Here is an 18859-nt window from a genome sequence, read left to right on the forward strand (position 1 = left end):
GACCACAAAATTAATTCTTAATTAATTATTGACCAATATTAATTAAACAAATATGATTTCTCCTTTAATATATTATTCTTATAACATATTAATAAATCATAATAACCTCTCTCTTTCTATTTATTTCTCCAATCAAGTTGCTTTGGTGAAGACAACCCAAAAGGACCATGCACCATCGGGTCAAGTACATACCAAAATAGTTATGGACTTAGACACTAATCCAACAGTCTCCCACTTGGATAAGTCTAATAACTATTACGCGTATGACTTCAGATCCTGATCTGCAATCGTAGCTTTCCAAAGCCGCTGTCAACTCTGATCCTATCAGATACGCGTGTCCTTAAATTAGGGATCATATATTCCTCTATTCTAGATATCGTATGAGATATGATTTCAAATCATTCTCTTTGTACTATATCTCGATTCCCGATTTATGACGACTGACTAACTGAACAAATCAAATTAGCCCTAGCCCGACCGAGCATTTACGTTTGTCATCACTAAATCATCGAGGGGCCCAAAGATATCACTTTCATCCTACCTTGGATAAAAGGAACGGATAAACTTTGATACAATGCTTGCTTGCACTTACTCACCGAATCACACACAACAATATGTTTTATAACACCAAGTTACTAGTGCGTTTACATATTATCAATGTGCAACCGATTTGCAAGATACAACTCACACATCTCGGTTTCAAGAATATAAGATGTTATCGTCTCACCAATCACTCGTGATGCAATTCATGGAGTGATCCAAGTGAGCGTGGGTTTAATCCAATGCTCAAATTCATATTCACAAGCACTCATGAACGTTGCAGCAAACATTTGCTTATGTCTAATGCTCTTTTAGACAATCCACACACCAATTCACGACAGTCTTCATTCATATCTACTTCCAACATATGAACGACTGTGGCCCGTTCGAATAATTCGATTATTCTTAATAAATTCAATTATTCTGGAAGTCAAAACATGCAAATGTGAAACACAAGAATAATACTAATCCCATATGGCCTCAAACCTTTGAGTATAAATAAAACTCCTTTTATTTATCACCATATCGATTACTTATTATTTGTCGTTTCGGGTAATCAACTTCTTACTTGAATTACTACACTTGTCCCATGCTCTTAGCATGCACACAATGTTTACCTATGGTTCTTACTTTTGTGAAATAGATAAAATTGAACACATTTCCAATCATTCTTATTTCACAACTCCAAATCCTTTTTCATAAGTGTGAGAATATCAAATTCTTGTTACTTATAAAATATGCTAGATTCTAACATTCTATGCAATGATCCTTTCGTAATGTCACTGCACCAAAGTCACAAAGACTATTGCCAATGATATTACAAAGTCCTCTATCGGACATTGTTACAAGACAATTCCTTAGATATGATGTCTCTCACTCAAAGTACATTCCTTTGAACATCCTTTTGCATAAAAGTTTCTAATCTAGACATAGATTTTCAATATTCAATTCCCAATATAGACATGCTTCCATATTTTCCATATGACAACTCATTCTTAATAGAGTCTTATCTATTCGTAATGATGTCGATATGGTCCATCCAATATGGAAACATTTCCATATTTTCCAATACTATACTTCCAACTACTCACAAGCGACCAATCCTCGTCGAACTTTGGATTGTCCTTTGATAGTTGTTTAATTATTTTAGTCAAAACCGATTCTAGTCCTTTTTCCCTCTGAATGCGCTAGACATTTGGAAAATTTTAGAATGGTCAAACATTAAAGCATTTGCAATCAATCCTATACCCCAAGCGTATGGGACACGACGCATAATGTTTTATTTGCTATGTTCTCAAAATTCGAATTGTGAAGAGGAATGCCGCAATCATAATCGAAATTTTACGAACACACTATGTACCCTTGACTAAATTTATTAACATTTCTCAACCTAAACCTTTAGATTTGAAATGAAGCATAATATTTTCTCCCTTAATTATAGCAAAACAACTATTCCATCCTTACAACTTCGCAAAGAATGACTCTTGTTTTCTATAATTAATATTGCCAACTTGCGATACTTTCCTTAATAATCATACAATCATAACATTTATGCTCCCACTATCATGATGATTATTATAAGCATAACACTTATGCTCCCACTAGCTTCGACATGTATTCATAAACATCTTAACTTTCGAAAAAACAATGCTTATTGAATTTCTTAAGTTCATGTTTCTAATACTTAGTGCTTTGATAATCTTTTATCAAGGCTTCTTGAACTTATACACCTTTGCCTTAGATAGTTCATATGTGTGTGTAAACAATTGCCAAACCTCACAATTCAAACTATGGAAAAGGATATCGTAACCATAATCGAATTCGAGAATGCAATTTTACAATCACTATCTTCTTAAAATCTTTCTTAGTGAAAGCATTTCCTCACAATCATTTTCACGAAGGAGGAAATCTTATGACACTTAGATTTAAATGGTGTATGTGTTCCTATCCATGTGAATTTGTTAAAACCAAGGTTTACGACAAATTCAAACTTATATGGACCGAATTTTCTTAATCTTAATTTCTTGCCTTATGGTAGCACAGCTGCCCACCACGTCTTCCAAGTAGTTAAGCAGCTCACCTTTTCTTATCAATGTACTTTCCATTGATCAAGGTCCTTGCCTTTTAATGCATTCAAATGAGAACTCATAGGACTCACATGCATGATTAACTCGATTGGATTGGCATAGAAACAAAATAATGTCAACATGATAGGTTGTAAACCTCAACTCGTGTGCTAGTGATGATTGATAAGGTCTATTTGATTTGTTCTTGAAACTTTTCAAGACCATTAAGACTCCCACTGACTCCTTGACATATACGATCCTTTTGTCAATAAACATTTCTTGACAAACAAATATTCAAGAGTTAGTGTAGCTTTTATCAAGACTCTTCATAAATTGGTTCTAGTTGGTCTTTGTCTTATCCAAGACATCACAAATTTCCACATTTGATGAATGTTATAAACCGTTAATACTTTTCACTCATTGTCACAATCTTAACTTTAAGACTTGTCATTGGAACGAAGTATGATAGACTTCTTGATTTAACCATTTCTTCAATCCTTGATTCCTCTTCTTAAACATACAATTATACTAAGACTCACTTAGAGGATCAATTGAGATATGGTTCTTAATCATTAAGACCTATCATAAAGCATAAAAGGTACTCTCCCTTCTTCTTAGAATGGCGAAACTTTTATCTTTCTGCCTACTTGATTCTTCTTATTCGTTTTGCTATTGATTTAAACCCTTTTAATCAATTCACAATTACACTTAATCTTGTAAGTATAATCATATTTACTAAACCTTTAGTAAATCATGACTAATATCATTGTTACTCTTATGGTGGACTTGATCAACACGCAACTTTGTGTGCTCGATCTCCTAGTCCTTCACTTGACACTTTGTCAATGAATTTAGTCTAATTTCCAAATACGAAATTTCTCATTCATCGTGCAACCAAGTTGCATGATTCCAAGTTTCTGTCCAATTGAAACCTGGGCAATGAGAAACTCTCCCTATTTGGTAAATTCTCGACTTTCCATAAATAACATAATAAGAACCAAATCCATTGTTGCTAATATTCAAACATCAATTTTTTCATACACACCATTGCAAGGATAAATAAATAATATAAAATCAAAATTTATTTTATTACGGAAAAATTTTGTCCTTACAATGCAATTCATTGAAAAACTATGCTGATACATCTTTCTTAGCAATCTAATTCTAACTCTAAGTAGTAGCTCAAGAATCTAATCTTCGAGAAATGCGATCGAAATCCATTCCTTCACGGTTAGATTCTGCTCACTTCTTCCCTTAAGCTTTCTTTGTTTTCTTCGATCCTCCAAAACATCAATTGTAATCTTATCACATTATGTATTAAGAATCTAGAATAGAAGCTTAAAAAAGTTAGTTAATGGATTTTAACTATATTAGAGCCATACGTTTCGACTCTCCCATCTCTTAGATCTCTTAGGTAAATAGGGCAGCTTCGTCTCCAATGTCCTTTCTCTTGGCAATAAAAGCAAACTGACTCTTTAGAAACATGACATGGAACTACTTTAGACATTGCCTTTCTCTTATGATCAAACCTTTCGATCATAGCATGTCTTTCGTTGCCATTGTCTATATCCATAGAGGTCTTGAAGGCAGATTCACCAATCAACTTTGCTTTTTTATTGCGCCAAACCATTGTTGATTCAGCAGCAATAAGCATATAGGTGAGATCTATAAGGGTCACGTCGCGGTTCATCATATAGTACTCTCTTACGAACTCACTATATGAGTTAGGAAGTGACTGAAGAACCCAATCAACATCCATTTCCTCACAGACAACGGATCGCAATATTCTTAACCTATCAATGTGTGACTTCATCCCTAGGACGTGTGCACACACTGACTTTCCTTCTTTATGTTTACTTGCCAAAAGGGGTTGAGTGAATTTGAACTTTTCAAGCCTTCGAACTTGTGGGTTAGGGAGAATAATTTGAGGAGGAGGAGGAAGTGAAGTATTATCTCTTGTTCCTCGATCGAATCGTGGAATATCATCTTCATGTGGAAAGCTTGTTCCACGGGATTTGGGAAGATCATAGTTGTCGAACTTTGACATCTACAAAACGGGAGAAAACAAATTCAAGTTAGTTGATTGACTGAGTCCTTAGTAAATCACCCAAATGAAATACTAAGGCTAGGACCCAACACAATATCCTACAACTCGGGAGTGGGATGTTGTAACCCTAATTGCAGTGTAACATCCCGGATTTCCAGGTACCTTTATTGTTTTTGTTTTTGGTGTTTTGAGAGGGGACTCGGCGAGTTGGAGCTCAGACTCGCCGAGTAGGGTCGCGATTCTGGACGCGGGATTCGTCTGGACTCGGCGAGTCCAGGATATGGACTCGGCGAGTCCGCGCTGTTTAATGAAACCCTAATTTCTCGGGTTTGGGACCTATTTAAAGGGCCTTATGGCCGTCATTTGTACCCAACAGTCCATAAAGAGAAACCCTAGAGTGCTTTAGCGATTTGAGAGAGAAAGGAAGCATTTCTTAACCATTGTGTGTTGTTTAGCAAAGAAGAGGGAGGTTCTAGCCAAGAGGAGGTAAAGGAGGTTGCTATTCTGTGGAATTGAAGCTTGTATCTTCGATCTAAAGGTATGATTTCGGCTCATCTTCTGTTTTGTGAAGTATGTTGGGTTTTAGGGTTTCTTGTGACCTTTGTTGGGTTGATTTGATGGCCAAATAGTCCCTTGCTAGTGATGAGGCTTTGAATCTGGATCCATAGAGGTCCAGAGAGCCTCATTCATCAAGCTTTATGAAGAACAATGGAGGTTATGACCTTGAGTTGTGATATTTGTTGATAATCCTTCATATATGGTCATATAGAGGTTGTATGTGCACCAAGTTTGGGGCTTTACGTGGTGAATCAGTCTAGGAAGGCCAAATCTATGAATTGATGGAACATATCTGACCTTAGAAGCGAGTTTGAATGATTGCATGGTATGGACTCGCCGAGTCCGATGAGCAGACTCGGCGAGTAGCTTGAAGATTCCCTTGAGTTCGCTCGGTGAGCGGTCCAATCGAGTCATAGTTTGACTCAGTGAGTCAGGATGAGTCAGAGAGGGTTGACAGGTGGACTGAGTCGAGCTGGGACTCGCCGAGTTGTTCTTGAGACTCGGCGAGTTGAGTCGGGGTGGCCCCATGATTCTTCTAGGTGGAACACGTCGAGTCAGGGGGAGTACTCGACGTGTAGGAAGGGAATCCTAGAGAGATGGTGAAAACGTCTAGACTCGCCGAGTCGCCCTAATGTACTCGCCGAGTCCGGTCAAAGTTGACCGTTGACCGTTGACCAGAGTTGACCTGTGTTGACTTCTTAGGGATAGTCAACCTTAGAGATATAAAGTGTTAATAAGAGATGTATGATGTTATAGGGAGGTTGTAGCTCGGAGGATCGAGCACGAGTGATTTGGGATTTGCTAGCTATCGATATTCACGAGGTGAGTCTTCTCACTATACTGTACCCGGAAGGGTTTGATTGTGTGACCGGAAGGTCGGATATGATATGAGATATATGTGCTAAATGTGATATGTTATATGTGATATGTATGATATGCTTAATGTGGGCCGGAAGGCATTATGTTATGGGTTGTAGTATGGACCGAAGGGTTGGCGTGGGTAGGACCGGAAGGTTTACCCAGCAGGGACGGAAGTCCCCTGAGACACATGGACCGGAAGGTCAGGGCCTGGAAAGGCGTATGTGCGTAAGTTGTATTTTGGGGAACTCACTAAGCAATTATGCTTACAGTTGTTGTGTATGTGTTTCAGGTACTAGCGAGGACCGTGGGAAGGCGCCGGCGTGATCTGTACACACTGATAGATGACTCATGATCTTGGGATTTATATGATTTGTATTACGATATGACACGTTGAATGTTTATGCCTTGTTTTGGATGAAAACACTTTCTTTTGAAATGAAAAAAAAAATTGGTTTAAAAATTTCCGTTGTTACATGCAGAATATTTGAAGGTAAGTGAATGACGATTCACTAATTTCCACCACGAAAAACGAAAAAGAATTTAAGTTTTAAATCTATGAAAACTCCTAGATCCTTTGAGATTCATTGAACTTTCAATGACATGTTTAAATCTCGATATGCCCCTCTTGTTTGTGACTGGGATGCCGAGGATCACAAAGAGGATGTGAATAACCATGCAAACTTACATGGTGCCCTCACATGTTACAGTCACCTATTCGATGTGCCGGTAAACCACACATGCTCCACCGAACTATGACAAACATTGAGTCACCCTTTGCTACCTTTGCTTAGAACCATTTAGTGTGCCGGTAAACCACACACGCTCCACTAACGACTTTGCAAGGGCACAAAGTGTAATTTCATGGAATTGCATCAATTCACTTTTGCCTAAGTAACTAAGATTGGGAATTTTATGAAAACATTTAGTTACTTTTATACTTTATTATACTTATAATGGAAGTTTTCGTCCTATCCTACCCGTTCGGCTAACGACCCTCCACTAGTCAAGAGTGCGGTGGGTAAGAGTCGATACCCATTCAATCGCCATTTTATAAGCAATTTCCTTAAACACCCCTTATAGACCAGCTTCGTGAATGAGACCTACTAACGGTAAGACTGACTTTTACTCATACATATATATAATGTTAGACTTTTAATGTTATATATATAGTATAGGGTGTATTTTACACTTTTAAAATATTAGGTGGTCAAATTTAATAATTGTACTCTTAATTCAATTAAATTTTAAACCAAAAACATTATGGATTTATTAAACCTCTTTTAATTATACACCTTAATTAATTAATAAAACCATAAGGGTGTGATTTGAACTTTTTCAAAACAATACTAGGGTTTTAGAATTCAACATTCCTAATTAAACTTTTAATCAACTTTTAAATTCCAAAACTTGAGGGCAAGTTTTGAAACATTTCAAAACATTAGGGTTTAGAATTTAAATATACATCAAAATTAAACTATTTAATCAAAATTTAAATTCCAAAACTTGAGGGCAAGTTTTGAAACATTTTTCAAAACATTAGGGTTTTAACTATTTAAATTTCAAAACAACAAAACTTTTGGGTTCAAATTTAAACTATAAAACCTAAAGGGGAAAATATGAAACTTTTCAAAGCACAAGTATCAAATAACAAATAATCTAAATTAACATTTAATCACATAATTATCCATATTTGATTTATTTAATGATTTCTTGCAAAACAATTTATCAATTTTAATCAAAATAATTAATCAATTATCAACATAAGGAAACAATTATCTTATTAATTGATAACTATCTTCAATTAGATCAAGAATATAGTCAAATATATCATAAAATCAGATTTATATTGATCTAATATGATAAAGTAACTATCCCAAAGCAAAAACAGCAAGAAATCCCGAGATATGCTCCATCTGACGAGTTGACTCGTCGAGTCAGCATGGACTCGGCGAGTTCAGCTATGGACTCGGCGAGTCCAGCCTCCAGAAACCAAAAAATCGAATTTTTCAAATATATCAAGCATCAATACAATAGAAACCAATCTAGGCTCTGATACCACTGATGGGTTTTGGTCCTAAGAACATCCTGTGTGCTCATACAAACAAACCCTAATGCTTGGATCTAGGTTTCTCTATTGTACATGCAAGTTATCCAAGACTATAAACCCTAATTCTAGCATACAAGTAATCATATTAATATAAGAATAGGTTTAAGATGTTACCTTGATTGTTATGTAGCAATAACAATCCCAAATCTCCTTGAATTGACTTTGGAAGGCTTAAAGTCACAAGTGTCACTCCTCTAATGGCTCACAAACACCAAGAGCAAATAGAGAAAGTATAAAGAGAGAGGAGAGGTATAAGAATTCGTCCCTAAGATGCCTTGGGAAGGTCTGGATGAAATCATGAGCCAAAGGGGGTTTATATAGGTGTAGAGATAGAGTTTCAGTCCTTATCCTTATCTAGTTGCTTGCTTACCAAGCAACCCATAAGATAAGCCTTGAATCCTTATCATGGTCGAATTCTAAGGCCCTTATCACCTCAAATTCGTCCAACCTATCTTAAGATAATCCTTACCTTAATTTTGTAACTATCACATAATTACAATTCAGCCCCTCTAGTTTAATTAATTACATTTGACCACAAAATTAATTCTTAATTAATTATTGACCAATATTAATTAAACAAATATGATTTCTCCTTTAATATATTATTCTTATAACATATTAATAAATCATAATAACCTCTCTCTTTCTATTTATTTCTCCAATCAAGTTGCTTTGGTGAAGGCAACCCAAGAGGACCATGCACCATCGTGTCAAGTACATACCAAAATAGTTATGGACTTAGACACTAATCCAACAGATCCGACTTAGAGTTCCAAGTCGGGGATATGGTTATCCTGAAGGTGTCGCCTTGGAAAGGCGTCATTCGATTCAGGAAGCGGGGCAAGTTGGGCCCGCGATTCATCGGACCGTTCAGGGTCGTAGCCCGGGTGGGCAAGGTGGCGTATAAACTGGATCTGCCAATCGAGCTCAGCCAAATCCACAACACTTTCCATGTTTCCCAGCTGCGAAAGTGCCTAGTGGACGATTCAGCGGTTGTGCCGTTAGAGGACATTCAGGTTGATGACAGCATGAATTACATTGAGCGCCCAGTCGCAATCCTCGACAGGAAGTCGAGGGATTTGAGGAACAAGAGGGTGGAGCTATTGAAGGTGCAATGGCAGCACCGCAAGGGTTCGGAATGGACTTGGGAGCCGATGGACGAGATGATGGAGCATTACCCCGAGCTGTTTCAGGATCGAGCAGCAGACTTCGAGGACGAAGTCTAAAATAAGTAGGGGAGATTTGTAGCACCTGGTTCCTGGTACGTAAATCTTATTTGAGTATTTCTCTTCTTTTAGCCTTGGACTCGGCGAGTCATAGGTCCGACTCGCCGAGTGGATGCGGGACCCGGGACACGTTTAAGTTGGCGGCTCGGCGAGTCCATATCCTGGACTCGGCGAGTCACAGCTATTGGATGAAACCCTAATTTTCAGGGGTTTACACCCTATTTAAACGACTTATCTGCCCCAAGCCAGCCCCGATTCACCCCCCAGAGCTTCCAACCCTCGTTCTAAGTTGTTCATTTAGAGTTTGAAGCAATTATTGTGTGATCTTGAAGGTTTTGAGGCAAAAGGGAAGTAGATCAAGAGGAAGGGAAGGAATCCAAGCATCTTTGTGCTCTCTCAGCAGTTCCTTTGAGGTAGCAGCATGTCACACACACACTCTCTGGTTTCCGCATTTACGAGATTCTCTGGGATTTATACTCTGATATTTTGATTGGTTGTATGTTTTGGCTTTTAGACATGGTTTACGTTGTGTCATGGTTTGATCAAACAATGTTGTTAATTATTAATGTTTTCTAAAGTAATGTTTTAAAACGAAATTTTTGGACGTGAAAATTGGGTCGTTACACTAATCTATGGTGTGTGCCATGCGATCATCCCGAGCTCCATCATCCGCTACCGGAAGCACCTGAAACCAAAACTGAAAATCGTAAGCACGAAGCTTAGTGAGCTCCCCACCTTACCACATACCATGCAAACATACAATAACCATACTGCCAGGCTATTCTGGGGTGCCTGACTACCCTGTACGGCCATTCTAGGGTGCCGACTACCCGTGCGGCCATTCTGGAGTTCCGACTTCCCGTGTCAAGCCATTCTGGGGTGCTGACTACCCGTGTCAAGCCATTTTAGGGTGCTGACTACCCGTGTCAAGCCATTTTGGGGTGCTGACCTACCCTTCGGTCCTAACAACCGAAGTCTACTACTATCACATATGCATATCATAACGTAACAAATTATCAGACATATCTGGGGTGTCTGAACTACCCTTTTCGGTCCTAACAACCGAACTTGGGGATTGGTCCCCTCTTACTACCTCTATCGCATATAACATAACAGGACAACATGCAAACATATCCTCACATATTGTCAGACGTTTCTGGGGTGTTTGACTACCCTCCGGTCCTAACAACCGAACTCTACTGATGAGCTAGGGAACCCCGTCTATGCTCCTACTGATAGTGAGATACGGGCCCAGCCCGCGCTCACTCTTTCCCTAACTTGGGCCTCGCCCCTGATCTGCTGCTAATGAGATGTGGAACACCATCCACACTCTGCTGGTGGTGAGGTACGGGACCTCGCCCACACTCACCTCCCTACCAGGCACATACAAGTATCACACAGACAACAAGTATAAGCTATCACATAAACCATTCCTTGGGCACCCGCCCGTTAACATTGGACCTCGTCCTGAACAACATACTAGCATACGATGCCTAGGGCTAACCCCCGGGTCTTCTAATCATGTCTACATGGGCCGGCATTGTGGCCGTAGACCCATTCACACAAAGGGAAACTCACCTGATACTGCTGAACTGCTGCTGTTGATCCCTTTGACCGCTACCTGACCACTGACTCCGAACTGCTGCTCCACTAGCTCCCCGAGCTACCAATATCAACATAACACTTAGTCTAACTGACCTTCAAAGGTCAACCAAGTCAACTCTTGCCAAAGTCAAAGTCCTGGTCAAAGTCAACCTTCCAGGTCAACCCTACTCGCCGAGTCCACTTACTGACTCGCCGAGTCCCTATGCTCAAGGTCCTTCCAATCACGACTTGACTCGCCGAGTCTACTGATTCCCGAATCCTGTCCTGTCCAACTTACTGAGTCCTTGCTCGACTCGCTGACTCGAGTCTTAACTCGAAGGGTTTGGGACTGCGTGACCTGACTCGCCGAGTCTAAGAACAGACTCGCCGAGCACATGGCAATCTTCATCCAACTTGCCGAGTTGTTCATCCAACTCGCCGAGTTCATGCCCATCTTCATCCGACTCGACGAGCTGTTCATCCCACTCGTCGAGTTCCTCCTTATCTTCATGCTACTCGCCGAGTCCACTCGAAGGACTCGCCGAGTCCACTCGGATCTACTTACATGCAGAGGACTTTCTAGTCATGCATGGACTCCAAACTATAGATCTACCCATCCCAAGCCTATTCCCCACGTAAAGTTGCCAACTTTACGTGTAGAGAAGGAGATCTAGGCACATCCACCATAAACTAGGGTTTAAGGCCAAAGGGGCTCCAAAATCGACTCAAGGGATGATACTTTATGCTTCCCCAGCTCATAACACACTTGGATCTGAAGTAGCAACTCCAGATCCGACTTCTAGCTCACTTGGGTGGCAAACCATGGCTTAAAAGCCCCAAATCTCACAACCATAGAAGGTCTAAAAGAGAGAAACAACTTATTACCTTCAGATACTCATAAATGTCTTCCCAATCCCGGATCTACAGCCCCCTTCTTACACTCTCAATATTCTTCTTCTTTCTCCAAGCTTAATGCACTCTTGAAGGCAATAAATGGCTCAAATAGAGGATATGGAAACTAGGGTTTGATATCCAGGGCTTAAGGGGCAGTAAGGAACCCTAGGAAGGAGATTAAGACGTTTATATAGGCTCCAAGTCCCGAATTTAGGGTTTTCCACGCACAGACCAGACTCGCCGAGTCGGTCACTTACTCCTCGACCCGGATCCTGCTCGGACTCACCGAGTTCCTCCTTGGACTCGCCGAGTCGCCCCTTAACATTAAGGTTTTCTTTCTTTTCTTGGCCTTCAAAACTTTGGGTGTTACAATCATACTCCCCCCGTTCCAAAATTATTGTCCACAAAGAAGAAAATACACAGATTAAAAAAACATTAATTACCACTAACTTTATTAAATGAAATGAAAGTTGTACCCTTGTGTTGCATTAAATTTCATCATTTTGTTGCATTTAATTTAATGGTAGGTTAATTAATAATGATGAGTATTTTGGTAAAAGGGATATTTATTTTTAGAAGTAGACTATTATTTTGGAACAACCCAAAAAAGAAACATGGATTATTAATATATGAAGGAGGGAGTATTACTAAAAATGAAAGCCATAAAATGCGGAAAATCTCCAATGGATGCAATGCAATCAAGCTGTGCCCTTTCCCATGCTACCAGAACAACCTGAAACATTTTAAAACTTGAAACTATAAGCATAAAGCTTAGTGAGTTCCCCAAAATACCACATAGCATACAAATAACTAGCCTAGCCTAACAGTTATGTTTTAGTCACGCAGGTCCAGCCCAACAAGCATGTAAGCATACAACAACTAGTTACACATATATCAAGAATATATCGGCATCCAGTGTCCTATGTAGTATAAATATAGTGAGAAAATGCACCTTAATCAAAGAGTTAATAAGACAGTACTCAAAGTCTCGCAGAGACAGCTACATGCACCACCTAAACCAATCAGATGTCAAACTTTAGTCTATAACCTAAAGCTTGATGGGTTTTCTATATTACTTCTATGCACTTGCGAGATTTCACATAACAATTACAGGCACATGCAACCTAGAAATTCTATGGCTTTTCTTATAATAGCAACATACTTTGAAAAACTAAATAACCCTATCTAAACTCGAAAATCATAAAGTTTGGTTACATACCTTATTCTTATTATCGAAAATAGAAATATACTTTAAAGAAACCTTTTTGGAATGTTAGCCCCAATAGTATGGAAGCCTCTAATATGTCACACCCAAACCTAAGAAACCCAAGGATCGAAATTAGAGAGGTGGAGAGGGATTTAGAAAATTCCTTGTGTTGTGCAGGGTTCTTAAGCCTTTTAGAGGCCCCTATTTATAGTTGTAGGAAACGCTAATTTGAATTCAAAATAATAATATTATATTACAATTCAAATTACTTTCCATATAACTAAATGAGGCTTCCAGAAACCCTACAAGAGGGCTCCCAAAACTGTCCCTATTGGGGAGGTTCCAGACTGCCTCTTGTTCTACTTTTGAACAATTGCATTCTAACTCTTATACATATTAATTATTTATAATCAATATATTATTCATATAATATATTAATAAACTATTTCTAACTCTCTTAATATCAATCCAAGTTATTTTTCGGTTATGAGGGCAACCCAAAAAAGACTTTACTATTATTTAATAAATATATCAATTTAGTTGAGACATTGGACATCTTAATCCAATAGTATCCCACTTGGATATGTCGCTAACTACAATTGCAAGTATAACTCTTTGAATAACTAGTAAAGAGTGTGTTCCAAAGCCACTGCCAAACTTTGATTAATGAGACGTCAACCCTAAGATAAGTAATCAACTATTCCTTTGTTCTCCTGATATCGTATGGACACGAGACATAGATTAAAATCAATCTCAAGGTCCAAGATTTTGTTTCTCAATTTGCCCGATTTGTGATGACATCATCAGACTACGAATTGAACACATCAATTTATTCCCCACTAGGCCCAACACTATAATGTCAACATCAAATCACCGAGGGCCTTAAGATATCATTTTCCCTAAATAGGCAAAAGAACGAATAAACGTTGACTATATAATCACATATACCTATCATGTCATACATGGAAATACACTTTATGACATCCAGTTATGAATGCATTCATGCAAACCAATGCATAACATATTCATGAACTATGACTTCTTTATCTCCATTTCACGAATAGAATATATTACCATCTTAAAATTACTCGTGATTGAACCCATTTTCTAAGTACTCATGAATATTATAGCAATCCATATGCAATATCTAATATGTTGGATTATGTGTCTAAGTCAATAACTAAATTGATACGTTAAATTATTAACAAAGTCTTTTTGGGTTGCCCTCAAACTTGGTAATTGAATAGGATGACTTATATATATATATATATATATATATATATATATATATATATATATATATATATATAGAGAGAGAGAGAGAGAGAGAGAGACTGATTTATGGATTTATTATATGATTAATAAACAGTAATAAATGAATTTATTAATATGTTATGAGAATAATATATTAATTAGAAGTAGTATTATTTAATTATGAGTCAACCATAAATTAATTGGAATTAATTTTTGGGATTAATTAGATTAATTAAAAGTGTAAGGACCTAAGTTGTAACTGTTCAATAGTTGAACAAGAGAGGGATTCTAGAATAGTCATAGGATGGACAAAAAATATAGGCTTCCTTAGAGTTCTAGAATATCCCTTGGAGATAATTAGGAAACCAAATAATTACCTAATTTAAGATATTGTTAATTTAATCAGGTAAGGATTATCTAGGGTTTTCCTATGAGCTATAAATAGGGACCATTAGCCTCTAAATTTCAGACATCAGTCATATAGCTAAGAGCATAGCCGAAATTTCCCCTCTCCTATTCTCTCTTCAAGTTTCCTAGTTGCTAGGGTTTAGGTGTGAACCATTAGAGGCACAGGATTTATGGTGTTTGCTTCCAAGAGAAATGAAAAAGGTATGTAATCACTAACTTGTTTATGTTTTTCTGAAATAGCTAGGGTTTCTTGTCGTTCAATAGAATGTTACTTCAATTGTGTTATGACATAGATCTAATAGGTTACATGTACCCTTAAGTGTATAAGGATTTATCCGCATTATTACATGTAAAACACATTAGTGATATCAGAGCGTATGGTTGTCTAACAATTAATAGTACATTGCTTGAACTTGAACAAAACCCGACTAGGAGATTTGGCAAAACCGTTATTCTACAACGTCAGTGGTCCTCTTCTGCCACGACGCAGGGATCTTCAAATTCACGTTTTTCTTCGCTCTGCTACGACATGTCAATTGATTACCACGGGGTGATGAACCCTTTGATCAATGAAATTGTTTTTGCTTAATTCAAAATCGATTAGGATAATTACTTTAGATAATGTTTTTAATTGTGTAAAACTTAATATTATCTTGGTAATCTGATATCCTATATCTTGAATTTGTGAATTATCCTTATGCTTTAATTACTTTAATTACTTGTTAATTAAAAGATAAAGACTAAAATCATAGTTGGTTTATTTTTTATATTAAACTAATTTTTATGTTAATTTCGAAAATTTAAAATTAAACCTAGTATTTTAGAAAAGTTTTAAAATACACCTTATACTATATGTATAATTGAAAATTTTGTTATATTATATGTATAAGACAAGTCAGTCAAATTGCTAGTACGCCTCATTCATGAATCCATACTATAAGGGGAGTTTAAGGAAGTGACATGTAAAATGACCGACATTGGGTATCTAATATTATCCACCGCTCTCTTATATGGTGGAGGGTCGTTTGTCGAACGGATTTGATAGGACATAATCTCATTAATAAGTATAATGATATAAAGTAACTAAATTATTTTTTGAAATTCTCACTCGTAGTTACTTTAGGAAAATATATTATGCTTAGAGAAAACAAGGGAACCAACATTATTTGATCGATTCATGAATTAGGTTACCGATATAAGTGATGGACGAGTCACAAATGAGAACACCTCATTAATTGTCCAACGTAGGATGACGTGGGCAAAATCTAAAGAAACCGGTCACAATGACTAAATGTTTACAAAAACATTAAGGACTAAGTGTGTACAAACTGTAAAATATATTACCATATTAAGTTATTTTTCCGACTTAACCTAGAGTAGCCGGTTATAAGAACTAAACGTGAACAAAAAAACAAGTTAAATTGTCAAATATGGACAAAAAAATACCTTAGTGACCAAATTTATACAAATAAAAAATATATTAGCCTTTTAAATCATTATCCCATATTAAATCATTATCCCATATGGAAATTGTTATGGTTTAGAGGTGCAGTGCAAGTAGTTGTTTGGAGGAAAAATGTCACTGCAACCCAACCAACTATCATGTTTTTTGTTTTAAATGGTCCCTTTTTTGCATTCTAAGGGCATAAAGTCTACTTTAACCTGTTTATTAAGGTCATATGACTTGTTTTAACCGGTTCCATACCAAGTTAGATGCCACATATCTAAATTTTAGGGCACTTTCACCTTGACTACCAAATCACCATTCTACCCTCTCTGGAAAACAATTTCTCCTTCATCGGTGACTTTTTTTTTTCTTTTGCCATGAATCATGATTTATCAATTCAATACATCGATTTCTCCATCTCATTGATTCAAGATTGTGATTAAAAATCTTCATGCTATATCATTTGATCCCTTCGCTTGATTTTATTTGTCTATTGATGAACTTGTTTTTTGTTTGATTATGTTTTTGGGATTACGATGGGTTTAACAGTTAATGGTGTTCGTAAATGTGTTGATTTCACCTGTAAAACTGATTGTCACGAAGATTGATGTATGTGAGATTTTGGTGCACACCAGGTGCTTGTGAAATGTGATGCGTGCAAATAGTTACACCTAATTTTACCTACTATTCTACTAGCTATTCGACCCAGGGCAGTGTACCCTTTCACAAATAGTATAACACAAAAGTCAGGTATCGAACACATGGAACGAAATTAATTATTTAACCTACTTACTATTAAGTTAACCTAAAATTCTAACAAAAGTAAAAGATTTTTATCTAATTTTGCAAATCTAGACAAACTTAAATTCTCAACAACTATTTAATCAAATATTAAAATCACTTCTGTTAGTTCGAATCCACTTTCCCTCAATGGTTTAGCTATTAATTGTGACAATTCCTGTTGGTTATCAATTATTTTATTATTAGCAATTCAAGTCCAAATTTACTAATATTGAATTAATTCATGTAGAGCTATGCACGGTCATACATAATTTAACACATAATCAATTATTAGATGTGATTGGAGCTATGTAAGATTGAATTAACAAACACAATTATGATCATACTATGAGTTCTCCAACACAACCAAATTCAACACTTTAATTACTTATCTAAGATTGGTTCAATCTTAGCTCTAATAATCTAATATTCACTAAATTACTAGGTAATCAAATTCATGCAGATTAATGGTCACTAAACCACAAAGAATATGAATTAAAGAAATCTAATATTAAATTAAGTATGTCAGGTATAAACAATCAAACACAAGACATTAACCAACAAGAAAAATCTATATTAATATAACTAAACCACGAGTTTCAGCTTCATCTAGCTAACAAAAGCAACTAGATTCAGCTACTCATAGCTAAAATTAAAAACACAATTGCAACTAATAAAGACATAATGATTGTACCAAATCAAAAGTAAAGTAATGATCTTCGTATTCTAGAACTTCTAATCTCCAACCAACCTCTTAAACTCGTAAGTACCAAGGATATATACACGTTGTGGATTAGGACTCCATGTCGCGGATTTGGATGAATCCTTATCGGGCAAGGATTTCGACTTTCCGTGTACTCATCTTCCATAATCGTCCATTCCACGTCGTGTAAATGAAGTCCACAACGTGGCTTCAACTGTTTTTGTGGATTTTCTTTTCTTTAATTCTCCAAGCTTCCAAAGTTTAATCTTTTGTCGCTTTTAGTCCTTGTTCTTAAAGAATGCTCCTTCTAGCTGCAAAATACAATTTTAATCTTATAAGTACCACTTATATATGCAAATAACTAAAATATTAAGCAAAACGTATTAAAATATTGCCTTCAAATATGTATACATATGGCAATATTAAAATGTCACCAAAGAAGCGATTACCATCCAACCTGAAACGATGCAATCCGGTGCAGTTCCTCAAGCAACCTGGTAATAAACCCGTGAAATTGTTGCGATTCATAGTGAATTGATCAAACAGAAAGCTACCGTACAATTCAAAGGTAGTTCTCAGGTGAAATAATTCTTTTAAAAGCTCACATTTGTCAAAACAAGATTGTTCTTGTCTAAATCCGCAGGAATACCCCCTGAAAAACCATTACTAAAAAGCAAAAGAACCACCAAATTAGAAAGTTTAGAGAGATTGTTAAGCAGCTCTCCACTTAACCAGTTGGTGTTTAGGTCAATTTTGACCAAAGAAGTCAAGTTTCCAATCTCTAATGGAATTGTTCCATTGAGATTATTAGAGAAAAACTGCATACCTTCAAGTTAACCAAGTTTCCAATCGTGTAAGGTATTGAACCTGATACCGACATCTAATTGTCTGAAAGATCCAAACTCCTAAGATTTTCCAAGTTCCCAATCTACATAGGAATGGGGTATGTGAAGCTATTATGAAAAAAAAGAGAACACTCAGATTTGACAAGAGACCAATCCTTGGTGGGATTTTCCCTGTGAAAAGATTAGTTTGAACCTATAAGGAAACCAATGGGGCCTAATTGTTGATGAAATCAGAAGAAATTTCATCAAAAAGTTTATTTTCTAACATCAAGTTGGCTACAAGCCACCAGTTGGTCATTTTTTACCATCTTTGAAGTCATCTCTTTTCCTCA

This window comes from Lactuca serriola, chromosome 4, assembly GCF_051521515.1.
Source record: "Lactuca serriola cultivar US96UC23 chromosome 4, Lser_US96UC23_V15, whole genome shotgun sequence".
In the NCBI taxonomy this organism is placed as follows: domain Eukaryota; kingdom Viridiplantae; phylum Streptophyta; class Magnoliopsida; order Asterales; family Asteraceae; genus Lactuca; species Lactuca serriola.